Source organism: Rhinichthys klamathensis, unplaced genomic scaffold, assembly GCF_029890125.1.
Source record: "Rhinichthys klamathensis goyatoka isolate OS25496 unplaced genomic scaffold, OSU_Roscu_1.1 h1tg000549l_1, whole genome shotgun sequence".
NCBI classification, from domain to species: domain Eukaryota; kingdom Metazoa; phylum Chordata; class Actinopteri; order Cypriniformes; family Leuciscidae; genus Rhinichthys; species Rhinichthys klamathensis.
In genome coordinates this window covers 616,166-629,325 of record NW_026607020.1, presented here as the reverse complement: position 1 = coordinate 629,325, position 13,160 = coordinate 616,166, and the positions used below count along the sequence as shown (strand labels likewise).

Genomic DNA, 13,160 nt, shown 5'->3' with positions numbered 1-13,160 from the left:
GAGCCGCGCCGAACTGTACTGAGCCGTACCACGCAGTGGAAAAGCGTAGCGAGCCGTGCCGTGCCGCGCCGCGCCGAACCGTACTGAGCCGTACCACACAGTGGAAAAGCGTAGCGAGCCGCGCCGAACTGTACTGAGCCGTACCACACAGTGGAAAAGCGTAGCGAGCCGCGCCGAACCGTACTGAGCCGTACCACGCAGTGGAAAAGCGTAGCGAGCCGTGCCGAACCGTACTGAGCCGTACCACACAGTGGAAAAGCGTAGCGAGCCACGCCGAACTGTACTGAGCCGTACCACACAGTGGAAAAGCGTAGCGAGCCGGGCCGAACTGTACTGAGCCGTACCACACAGTGGAAAAGCGTAGCGAGCCGCGCCGAACTGTACTGAGCCGTACCACGCAGTGGAAAAGCGTAGCGAGCCGTGCCGTGCCGCGCCGCGCCGAACTGTACTGAGCCGTACCACACAGTGGAAAAGCGTAGCGAGCCGCGCCGAACTGTACTGAGCCGTACCACACAGTGGAAAAGCGTAGCGAGCCGCGCCGAACCGTACTGAGCCGTACCACGCAGTGGAAAAGCGTAGCGAGCCGTGCCGAACCGTACTGAGCCGTACCACACAGTGGAAAAGCGTAGCGAGCCACGCCGAACCGTACTGAGCCGTACCACACAGTGGAAAAGCGTAGCGAGCCGTGCCGAACCGTACTGAGCCGTACCACACAGTGGAAAAGCGTAGCGAGCCACGCCGAACCGTACTGAGCCGTACCACACAGTGGAAAAGCGTAGCGAGCCGCGCCGAACTGTACTGAGCCGTACCACACAGTGGAAAAGCGTAGCGAGCCGGGCCGAACTGTACTGAGCCGTACCACACAGTGGAAAAGCGTAGCGAGCCGAGCCGTGCCGCGCCGAACCGTACTGAGCCATACCACACAGTGGAAAAGCATAGCGAGCCGCGCCGAACTGTACTGAGCCGTACCACGCAGTGGAAAAGCGTAGCGAGCCGCGCCGAACTGTACTGAGCCGTACCACACAGTGGAAAAGCGTAGCGAGCCGCGCCGAACTGTACTGAGCCGTACCACACAGTGGAAAAGCGTAGCGAGCCGCGCCGAACCGTAATGAGCCGTACCACGCAGTGGAAAAGCGTAGCGAGCCGTGCCGAACCGTACTGAGCCGTACCACACAGTGGAAAAGCGTAGCGAGCCGCGCCGAACTGTACTGAGCCGTACCACACAGTGGAAAAGCGTAGCGAGCCGAGCCGTGCCGCGCCGAACCGTACTGAGCCGTACCACACAGTGGAAAAGCGCAGCGAGCCGGGCCGAACTGTACTGAGCCGTACCACACAGTGGAAAAGCGTAGCGAGCCGGGCCGAACTGTACTGAGCCGTACCACGCAGTGGAAAAGCGTAGCGAGCCGGGCCGAACTGTACTGAGCCGTACCACACAGTGGAAAAGCGTAGCGAGCCGGGCCGAACTGTACTGAGCCGTACCACGCAGTGGAAAAGCGTAGCGAGCCGGGCCGAACTGTACTGAGCCGTACCACACAGTGGAAAAGCGTAGCGAGCCACGCCGAACTGTACTGAGCCGTACCACACAGTGGAAAAGCGTAGCGAGCCGCGCCGAACTGTACTGAGCCGTACCACACAGTGGAAAAGCGTAGCGAGCCGCGCCGAACCGTACTGAGCCGTACCACGCAGTGGAAAAGCGTAGCGAGCCGTGCCGAACCGTACTGAGCCGTACCACACAGTGGAAAAGCGTAGCGAGCCGCGCCGAACTGTACTGAGCCGTACCACACAGTGGAAAAGCGTAGCGAGCCGGGCCGAACTGTACTGAGCCGTACCACACAGTGGAAAAGCGTAGCGAGCCGCGCCGAACTGTACTGAGCCGTACCACACAGTGGAAAAGCGTAGCGAGCCGGGCCGAACTGTACTGAGCCGTACCACACAGTGGAAAAGCGTAGCGAGCCGGGCCGAACTGTACTGAGCCGTACCACACAGTGGAAAAGCGTAGCGAGCCGGGCCGAACTGTACTGAGCCGTACCACACAGTGGAAAAGCGTAGCGAGCCGCGCCGAACTGTACTGAGCCGTACCACACAGTGGAAAAGCGTAGCGAGCCGCGCCGAACTGTACTGAGCCGTACCACACAGTGGAAAAGCGTAGCGAGCCGGGCCGAACTGTACTGAGCCGTACCACACAGTGGAAAAGCGTAGCGAGCCGGGCCGAACTGTACTGAGCCGTACCACACAGTGGAAAAGCGTAGCGAGCCGCGCCGAACCGTACTGAGCCGTACCACGCAGTGGAAAAGCGTAGCGAGCCGCGCCGAACCGTACTGAGCCGTACCACGCAGTGGAAAAGCGTAGCGAGCCGTGCCGAACCGTACTGAGCCGTACCACACAGTGGAAAAGCGTAGCGAGCCACGCCGAACCGTACTGAGCCGTACCACACAGTGGAAAAGCGTAGCGAGCCGCGCCGAACTGTACTGAGCCGTACCACACAGTGGAAAAGCGTAGCGAGCCGGGCCGAACTGTACTGAGCCGTACCACACAGTGGAAAAGCGTAGCGAGCCGAGCCGTGCCGCGCCGAACCGTACTGAGCCGTACCACACAGTGGAAAAGCGTAGCGAGCCACCCCGAACTGTACTGAGCCGTACCACACAGTGGAAAAGCGTAGCGAGCCGCGCCGAACTGTACTGAGCCGTACCACACAGTGGAAAAGCGTAGCGAGCCGAGCCGAACTGAGCCGTACCACACAGTGGAAAAGCGTAGCGAGCCGCGCCGAACTGTACTGAGCCGTACCACACAGTGGAAAAGCGTAGCGAGCCGGGCCGAACTGTACTGAGCCGTACCACACAGTGGAAAAGCGTAGCGAGCCGCGCCGAACTGTACTGAGCCGTACCACACAGTGGAAAAGCGTAGCGAGCCGGGCCGAACTGTACTGAGCCGTACCACACAGTGGAAAAGCGTAGCGAGCCGGGCCGAACTGTACTGAGCCGTACCACACAGTGGAAAAGCGTAGCGAGCCGCGCCGAACCGTACTGAGCCGTACCACGCAGTGGAAAAGCGTAGCGAGCCGTGCCGAACCGTACTGAGCCGTACCACACAGTGGAAAGCGTAGCGAGCCACGCCGAACCGTACTGAGCCGTACCACACAGTGGAAAAGCGTAGCGAGCCGCGCCGAACTGTACTGAGCCGTACCACACAGTGGAAAAGCGTAGCGAGCCGGGCCGAACTGTACTGAGCCGTACCACACAGTGGAAAAGCGTAGCGAGCCGAGCCGTGCCGCGCCGAACCGTACTGAGCCGTACCACACAGTGGAAAAGCGTAGCGAGCCACCCCGAACTGTACTGAGCCGTACCACACAGTGGAAAAGCGTAGCGAGCCGCGCCGAACTGTACTGAGCCGTACCACACAGTGGAAAAGCGTAGCGAGCCGAGCCGAACTGAGCCGTACCACACAGTGGAAAAGCGTAGCGAGCCGCGCCGAACTGTACTGAGCCGTACCACACAGTGGAAAAGCGTAGCGAGCCGCGCCGAACCGTACTGAGCCGTACCACACAGTGGAAAAGCGGCCAAATACAACAGAACAAAGATACAAATTAAATAATCAGTGCTTTTAAGGTTTTTGAGGTAGGTCTAACAGTTCTCAGGTACAGAAATTGAATGTAAAATAACTGTATACAAATTAAATTCTTATTTTATTAAAATTAAAGTTACAAAATATCATTCAGTGAAGTGCAGGGAGTGATTTCTTTTTTTTTTTTGTAGTTTGATTAACCTTATGACAGACATCACAGCAGCAGCAATATAAGGCTTCTGGCGCTTTAAGACGAATGCACAGATCCAAAATACTGATACACATGCGTTCTTTCTCAACTGCTCAAGGCATACCCAACTATGTTTACTTGGATACTCGAAAAGGGGGGCATTTTGAGATACATTTGTGTGAATTTGTCCGTTTAAGCACAGGGAGACGTGAAAGAGAATGCTTAAATTGGCAAGGCTTGAAAACGCACGCAAATTATAAACTTTCGTGATCATGCAGAACTGGCCCAATTAGGACACTGACAGTTCCTTCAGCTGTCTGGAGCGTCTTTCACGCTGAAAGGCGAAGTAGTTCAGCACTAAATGAAGTAGCACAGGCTCACGGCTGTAACATCGCGCCAGGTTAAGATAAATAAGTATAAATAAATCTTGTAGTCTAGTAATAAGATTAACGACAATCAGATATTATGTTCAATGTTAGCGGAAATAAATACAGAAAAAAAAAAGATCGATTCGCGGCTTTTGAGAATCGATATTGAATCGACCACATTTAAAAAAAACGATAAATCAAAAAAATCTTTTTATTTGCCGAGCCCTAACAGCAACCATGAAATAAATCAGTAGCATAGTACATGAATACTGTACGCATACTTCCAGATATGCAACAAACAACACAAAACAAGCAACAAACTACTGGAGATGCAACAACAATAGACGGCCGTGTTGACGAACACTTGTGTGAAGGGGTTGAGCAAAACACACAACTATAGATTTACCGAGTACAAAGACATTATTATCGTCATAAACAATAGCTACCATTTCAGTCTTTTGCCACAAAAAATATATTGTGCAACTTCAGAAGACGGAATATCGCACACAAGTTGTGTGGACTACTTTTATTCGCCTCCCGTTGTATGGAAACGAGTTGCCTCAAAACACTTCAAAATGTCTCCATTTGCGTTCCAGGGAAACAGCATACAGGTTTGAAAGTAAATATTGATTATTTTGATTCGAGGCAAAATAATACAACTGCTTTAGGGACAGTAAATTACAGGAGGAAGGTAAAGCGTGGCCCCACTTTAATCACCCAGTCTTTATCTATTACAACATACAGCACTGTTTTACACTGCTATTGACTAAGCTGATGTGACCTATATATTAAATGATGTTTCTTCTTGAAATGAAGATGCTTAAAGAATGTCAAACTTCAGGAAAAGTGTCAGATATTTACAGCATCAAATAACCATGACGGAAGCCTAAAACATGACAAGGCGGCAAAATTTGGAGAATTCCTGAAGGGTCAATATACAAAAGCGCGCGCACACACACACTGACTGTGTTTGTGTCCGAGCTTCTCTTCCGACACACATATTTGCGTGCTGTATGGAAGTGATATATGGTTCCGTCTCTCGGTGAGGTGAAAGAGTGCGGCCCCTCCTCTCTGAACAACATTAGCAGGCCTGTCTGCCCCGGGCCAGTTCTCATGACATCATCGCTGCACAGGAATGCTCTCAAGCAGAAAGCAGCGAGAGGAAGAGCTCATTTCATCTCTCGCTCTCTCTTTCCCTCTCTCATTCCATTCCTATCTCTTTCTGAAAAGATCAGTCAATCATTTACCCTCCCTTTCCCTTACTTGGGAAGAATTCTCCCTCTGCTTATGTTCACTGTATCTTTCTCCTTTGTGTTTTTTTTTCTCACAGACATTCATCAGCTCTCATTTTGCTAAAGCAAGCATCGCTTTTATTATTGTTCATACTTACAGAGTCATGCGTAACTCGTCCCATGGCATTCGCAGGCACGAATGATCATGTAGCTTGTTGGGGAGAGGTGTGCTATTACTTTTCTAATCGATCAGACTTAAGATTTTTCGCATGACGGATGATAAAAACAGGCTTTCTGGTTGTGGAGGGACCATTTGCCGTGAATGAACACACTCACACGAATGCAGAGTTCATTAACTGGAAAGCTATGAGTTTTTGTGGTTTTACTGGTGTGTTAAAATTAACTTCTGGGTTATTTTCAATATAAGTCAAAAAAGCTCATACGTTAAAGGGATAGTTCACACAAAAATGTAAATTCTGTCATCATTTACTCACCCTCAAGTTGTTCCAAGCCTGCATGAGTTTCTTTATTCTGCTGAACACAAAAGAAGATATTTTGAAGAATGTTTGTAACCAGACAGTTGACGGTAGTCATTGACTTCCTCCCAAAGTTGCGAATTTAACTTATGTGCAAATTTTGAATATGGATGGAAACAGCTAATGGCAACTGTCTGGTTCCCAACATTCTCCTAAATATCCTTTGTGTTCAGCAGAAAAAGAAACTCATGAAGGTTTGGAAAAACTTGAGGGAGAGTAAATGATGAGAGAATTTTCATTTTTGGGTGAACTATCCCTTTAAGCTTGTATTTTTGTTAAAGGTCCCGTATTATGCCCCTTTTCACAAGATGTAAAATCAGTCTCTGATGTCCCCAGAATGTGTATGTGAAGTTTCAGCTCAAAATACCCAACAGATCATTTTTTTACAGCATGTTTAAATTGTCATTTTTTGGGGCTCAGAAAAACGCGCTGTTTTAGCGTGTGCCCTTTAAATGCAAATAAGCTGCTGCTGCCGGCACAGGGGGCGGAGCTTAATGAGCTCGCGCTCAGTCTCGCAGGACAATTTCATCTCACGGAATGATGAGAATATCAGAAACTCTCAGTAACGGTGTTCATTTCGAGTCGGACAATAATGCCTAGAGTCAGAGTGCTGTATAGAGATGGAACAGGTATAGTTTAGTAGTTTAATTACGGTTATTATAACGGATTTGTAATCTGCTTGTATGTATCCATTATTTATTAATAGCCTACAAGTCTGCTGTTTCGGACCAGGTCCGAATGATGATCAAACATATACTGATGAGTTTAATAAAGTTTATTGTACATCACACAAAAGATGAAGCGTCAGTTTTACTTCAGAAAATCACCGTAAGAGCTGAGTAAACACAGTAAGTTATAAGAAGTGCGCAAGTTGAGGGAGCATTCCTGTGGTCGGACGTTAGTCAAAAAACTGTTCTACTGACGTCATTAACGAAGGAAGTAGAGCCAAGGGGGTAATCCATCGACCGGAAGTTGAAGCCGGCCGGGTGCCGCCATGTTGTAGCAGAACTTCACTTGCGTTAGCATTTCCATTGACTCCCATTCATTTTGGCGTCACTTTGACAGCGAATAACTTTACATCTGAGGCGTTTAAAGACTCCATTTGTCCATTATTTATTTCTAAAGAAACACGACAATGTATAAAGTGCTCCATTACTCCATAATTGTTACATTATGGCCCCGTAGAAACAGATTTAGTAAAAATAGGCTAACGATTGCGTCATAACCACTCGACTCTCTGTCGCGCTGTACAGAAATTACCGTACAGACAGGAGGAGAAGCTCGCAGGCGATCGGGGGACGTCCCGTCAAGGGAGAAGCCCATAGATAATGAGTCCATAAAAGCAACGGAATACTTACTCCTGCTCACTCACGCCAAAGAACTCTTTGCTCAAGTTCTCCGTCTCTGCAAGATTAACGTTGGCAATTTTCACGCACAGCTACTAGAAGAGTAACGTCTGTCAGACAGGTTGCTCACGTCATCAAGCTTAGTTTGAGTCGGTTTGAGTCTGCGCGTCAGGAACGGAAGTGCTCAAAAATCGCTAAAAATGGGCTTCAACTGTCTCAACTGAGTTCCAATGAGATCGCTCTGTCCACTTCTTATACTGTCTATGAGTAGAGCGATGTAGTCCAAACGGGCCGTTCGATGTAGGCGACTTCTGTTAAATAAAATATCTCGCTTGGCATTGAACTTTGAGCTTTATAATTTTACAGATATTATTTATACTCTAACAACAACATTACACACTAACTAAAGTTTGAAACATGGGATCACGAAGAACGGGACCTTTAAAGTACTAACATGAACTCTTCAGTGGAAACATGTTATTTGAGTTGTAAAGTTGTGTGTTAAAGATGGTTAGAATTTGCTCTGTTCAATTTGTGCTTTAACAGGCATTCACACATTTGTCAAGTAGGTAATTCAATTCAATGCAATTTGACAACAGCGTAACTGATAGTTGCAAATACAACAAAGTTGAGCAATAACAAGACTGGTTTCGGTTATGTGGATTGCCCACGTTTATCAGATGTGTTCTTGTATTCAAACAGCTAAAACGACACAGATTGACACAGATTGTAGGGATCTCAAGATGCGTTTTAAACATTTTTTAAACTTGACATGCTGCCTTAAAGTCACGATGTGAAGGAAATGCCGACAGATAACTTCTGACATATTGTGACGTGAAACAGATTATCGTAAAACTTGGTTCATCCATCGGTTGTTGATTGGATGAAGGCAGATCTGAATGTGAGTCTGCAGTTATTCTATGAAAGGGACGGGTTTATGGGGGCTAAGGGTGTTCACCCTTGTAGTTCGGTTCGCTTGGTCCAGACCCCAAACAAAACCCATTTAGATCTGGTCCGCTTAGCGTTCACATTGGCATTTTAACACCGAAGATACTGAACCTAAAGGCATAGAGATATGTTCACAACCCGATTGGTTGGCTTTTATTCGGTATATTTTGTGTCGGAACTTACCGAACATCCAAAACAATGCTGTGCTCAGGGCTAAATGCTCTCGTTGTATATATGAGCATATATTTTGAGCAGCTGAGAACTCGTGAAGAGCTTATAAAATGTGTAAAGGAGTCAAAACAGCGTCAGGAATCCCTCCGTCACACAAATGAAGATCTGTTGTGAGGAGACGCGGTTCTGACGCCTGATGGGCAACATCACGACTATGACGAGAAAAAACAGGTATTCTTGAGCTTTCTGTCTTTTTAGGGTCTCATCTTGTGACCTCATGTCCTGTTTTTGGTTCGTTTACATGTCTTTGGTCCGTGTTGCATTCATATTTCATTCGAATCAGAGTTCGTTTGGAAGCGGAGCGAGATCTTTTCAGTGCCTCGGTCCTCTTGTTTGGTGCACCAGGGTTCAGATGGCAGCGTTCACGCTTACTCAAATGAACCGCACTAACAGAGCAATCGCACCAAACATGCCAAGTGTGAACACACCCTAAATGATTGGAGAAGTCCTTCATACGTCACCAGAGATAAGTCTGATGCTTCAACAGAGGATCGAGTAATGACATTTTGATAAAAAAATGTCATAAAAAATTTAACTTGGAGAAATCGTTCACAACAAGATCAATTACATGCATGTCGATTTAAAGAACACAATGCTAACTGTCTAAATGCGTACGGCTCTAGTGGTGGTAATTCATACACATTAGGGAAGGAGTCAAAATTATCATCTGTGCTAACGGACAACATACTACAGATGTTGTCCATAAACATTAAGCCGAAAATAACACCGATTATTTCTTTAATACCCTGCAACATGGACAGAGGCAGCTGTGTGTGTGCTCGCAGCGCGAGATCCGTGGAAAATACGGAAATTACGCACTATTTAAAGGTATATTTAGGAAAAGTCCAAGTAAGGGTCCCTCACTGTCTTTCTCTCTGCAGTAGCAGGAAGCAGCTTGGCTCTGACACAATGGCTCACATCAAACAGCAAGGATCCGCATTGCGTTACCGACACACACATACACACCAATGCCAGTCGGGCCAATCAAAACACAGCGTGCAGAAAGCACAAACAGATCTAGGCAAACAGGACATTCCAGCTGCCGGGTGCTACAGATTCCTCACCGCAGCGAATCGCAGACCCAGAGAGTGAGAGCCACCGGGGGTGCCAACAGGAAATACGCTCCTATTATACATCTCGAATACAAGCACACACACACACATACCCTGACCCTGTCCGCACAGATTGACCCCTTGCACCGGACACACAGACAGAAGTGCAAGTTTGCAACTCTTTCCGGCAAAATGACACATCAGGGGTGTGAAAGTGACAAGAGGTTCGCCATACCACAATGTTCTGCAAGTGTTTACTGGTGGGAAAAGGTGTAAGATAATCTTGAAAAGCATCATTGAGCTCATTTCCACTGACTAACAAAAAACATCACACGCACCTCTCCTGACCTAGACACAACACCAGACAGAACGCCCTCAGTCCGCCCACAGTAAGCTTAATGACCGTAAATGAACAAAACTGGTAAGAGTTTGCTGAAATAGCCAGATCCAATCATACCGGATGGCTTTATGCAACTTCCAGAAGTAACACTACATGGGTCGGGTTGCACTTTAGAGAAAGAACTAGTTATTACTTTCTCATTTTTTACCTTTTTGATCATGATTATAATAATTTTATACAAAATAAGTGTGATATTGTAAAGATAACGAGGTAAACTAATATTAAAATGTATTAATATTAAATGAGTTATTGTTATATTATTATTTAATATCTTAAGTAAACACATTCATCTTGACAAAACTAAAAGCCCTATAGTTTGCTTTTTTTCTCTGAAATTTTGCGGCCCTGGCTTTTTGGGTCCCCATATATTAATCCATGAGCAGAATTGAGATTTTCATGCCATTATTTGAAATTGACAACAGATTATTGTGGTATAATCGATTTCAGATAAACCCTCCCCCCTAAACTGCATGTAAAACAAAACAAACTGTACAGCATATTACGTCCAAGATCCCCCACTTGAACAGACCCTTACGCCAATAGTCGAAAATATATCTACATGTGAGTGCAGTGCCGCTGCTAGCCATTTTGGTGCCCTAAGCATAATTCCTTTATGATGTCCCCCCGCCCCCCCTAAAAAAAAAAAACATTTTTATTTAGGATTTTCATTTAGGGGGGCCCCCAATGAGGGTATGATTTATAAAAAAATTAAAAAGCTAAAAAGTAACACTTTAGATTAGGGTCTAATGCTTACTATTAACTAGTTTCATTACCATGCAATGGCATGGTTTTATAATCACTGGGATCCCGAATTTGAGGCAGGTTAGTTAGGGGTGTTCGGGGGAAATTTGGGATTTTTCTGAACTACAGATGTGCATTTTAAAGATGTTGTGAAGGCAAAAAAAAAAAAAAAAAAAAATTCGATAACAGCTTTAAAACTATGTCAGTGGGCAGCTGATTATTTTTCTCTCCTCATCAGCATCACACTCTTTTTCTCTTTGTTTTTATCTTGCCCTGTCTCTTCCCCTCCTAAAGTTGGCTTTTTTAATTTACTAAAGGTTACAATTTGTATTTTATTCTCAATATGTACACATTCATTATAAATCCTGTGCCTAACATGATGAAAACGGCTTTGTTCATGTTTCTTGTCCCCTCACAATGACAGTAGCCTAAACTATTACACTAGGCTACATGTTACATACAGGCCTATTTTCAGTTCAAAATGGCGAAATTAGACAAAACTATATTAGTTTGCCTAATTATTTTTTGTCATTCGTTTAACATTTATGACCTAAAAAAAAAACTGTCAAATAAAGTTAAGTTTAGCTACTTACATCTTATCTCGCACTTGACCGTACACTGAAGCGTCGAGTTGCACTGTTAAAATTCGCGCTCAGCGTCTGTGAACATAAAGCCCGCCTACTTTGATTTGATTGGTCATCTCAAATATTCTGACATTGACGAGCAGTGACAGACCAATGATGAACACACACATGAACACATCACACACACACACACACACACACACCCTGTCCTGTGTTTCTGACGTGCTCTCTGTCTCTGCTCGGCGCCGCTGCGGAATGAAGAGGAAGAACGCGCTGAATCTGATTATAACAAGAAGTTTGATGATTGGTTTTTCATTAGGCTATTTTTGGTGCCCCCTCAGCACTTGGTGCCCTACGCACAGCGCGTGATGCGCGTGGTGGGAGCGGCGGCGCTGTGTGAGTGGCCAGGATCTTGCTCTTTATGAGGGAAGTTGAAGAAAAACAAAGAAAATCAAACAAGATTCCTGTGCCTTTCAAAAGATGTGCTTTATGTGACCTTTTGACCCTTCCCCGTCTTTCAGTCTCACCGGCAAGCACAGATTCAATTATTGTCACATTGACTTTCTCACTCACACTTTCCCACACACAGACACACACACACCCTGTGGTCCGTACTCTGCTCCGGTGCAGACAGCTTGTCAGTCAGTGTGTCAGATTGGCCCCAGAAACAGGAGTCATTCGCTCATACACACACACACAGTGTGGATCGCAGTGGGAAATATTTGGGATGGTTTCCTCGGAATGTCTTGGCATGTTTGAGGAATGTCTCCCTGCTCCCGTCTCCTCTCTCTCCCTCCTTTTCCCTTTCCTTCTTGCCCTACAGGCAGGGGTTGGGGTAGAGCGGGAAGACAACAGCAAGACAACATGCCTGTTTTTGAACTCGCTGATGACCTAGATTGGGTTTTTCCTTCCATTAATATGAAAATGAAACAATATTTACAACTCATTTTACTTCTGTAATGTTCCATATTTCAGAGTTAAGATATTCAGCAAGGGAAAAAAAGTGTCTCTATATGATAGTCAGTTGGAGGGAAGTCATTTCTCAGAGGTGGAGAAAGTTGTTATGATTTTAAATTACAAAGACAAATTTTCTTTACAAAAATGTTTTCAGCTTTAGAATAATGTACGTCCAAAGTCCAAAAACACTCATTGGTGCCAAAAATTAGTAAATAGCTTTGGGAAAGAAAAGTATGGTTTTAGTTTTATTTGAATAAAATAAAAAACCTGCTTCAATGTCACATGATCCTTCATAAATCATTCCAATATGCTGATTTGGTGCTCAAGAAACTTTTGTAATTATATTTAAGTGTCTTAGGAGTCCAAATACGTTTTGAGGCCACTGTACATGTTTATGACATCCGAGATCTAGCTTGCACTCCCAACCAATGCCAATATTCCTGAATTAAAATATCTGCCTGACACATTTGATTGACATCTGCCCAATATATACCGGTTTTGACTTGTGCTGTCTCCACTCTCACCAGTGAAACTGCTGCTTTTTCCATAAAGTGAAAGTGGATGGGAACCAGGTCAAGCTCTAAAAAGGACAAACATGTGCAAACTAAAAGCATTATAAAGTTGTCTATTTGACCCTTGCTTCTGAAGCATATGGCTGGATAGTATGGCTGGATTTTCATTGATTTGTTCAATCTTTTTTCATAATCATAGAAAATCCTTATTAACTCAAAATCTTGCGCCACAGTCCTATTCACTTTCATCATATGGAAAAGAGTAGCTTTGAAATTTGTTGGTGATCCCCGTTTCCCCCGAAAGTGCTTCTTATGGTTTAGACCGCAAATTACAATGGTATGAAATGTGGCAAGAGAAAAGAGGAACTGAAATATGATCAATCAGCCGAGAGTGTGTTGCACACTTGCTCTGCTGCAGTAGAACCTCAAAGTTGTCCTGTCTTTTCACATGCTTCCCCTTTTCTCAGCCTTTGTTAGATCAAAGAGGCAGAAATCCTTCTTT

General features: G+C 45.8%; 1 protein-coding gene and 1 long non-coding RNA gene across 2 annotated transcripts in view; one reads left to right on the top strand and one right to left on the bottom strand.

Annotated features, from left to right (window-relative positions):
* The window catches only part of exd3 (exonuclease 3'-5' domain containing 3), a 49,968-nt gene that overhangs the window by 16,505 nt on the left and 20,303 nt on the right, over positions 1 to 13,160 (bottom strand). The gene's annotated exons all lie outside the window — the stretch shown is intronic.
* Positions 6,163 to 6,758, top strand: LOC130073520 (uncharacterized). The gene is made up of 2 exons (XR_008804363.1): positions 6,163 to 6,206; positions 6,262 to 6,758. It is a non-coding gene; the product is annotated as an uncharacterized LOC130073520 (long non-coding RNA).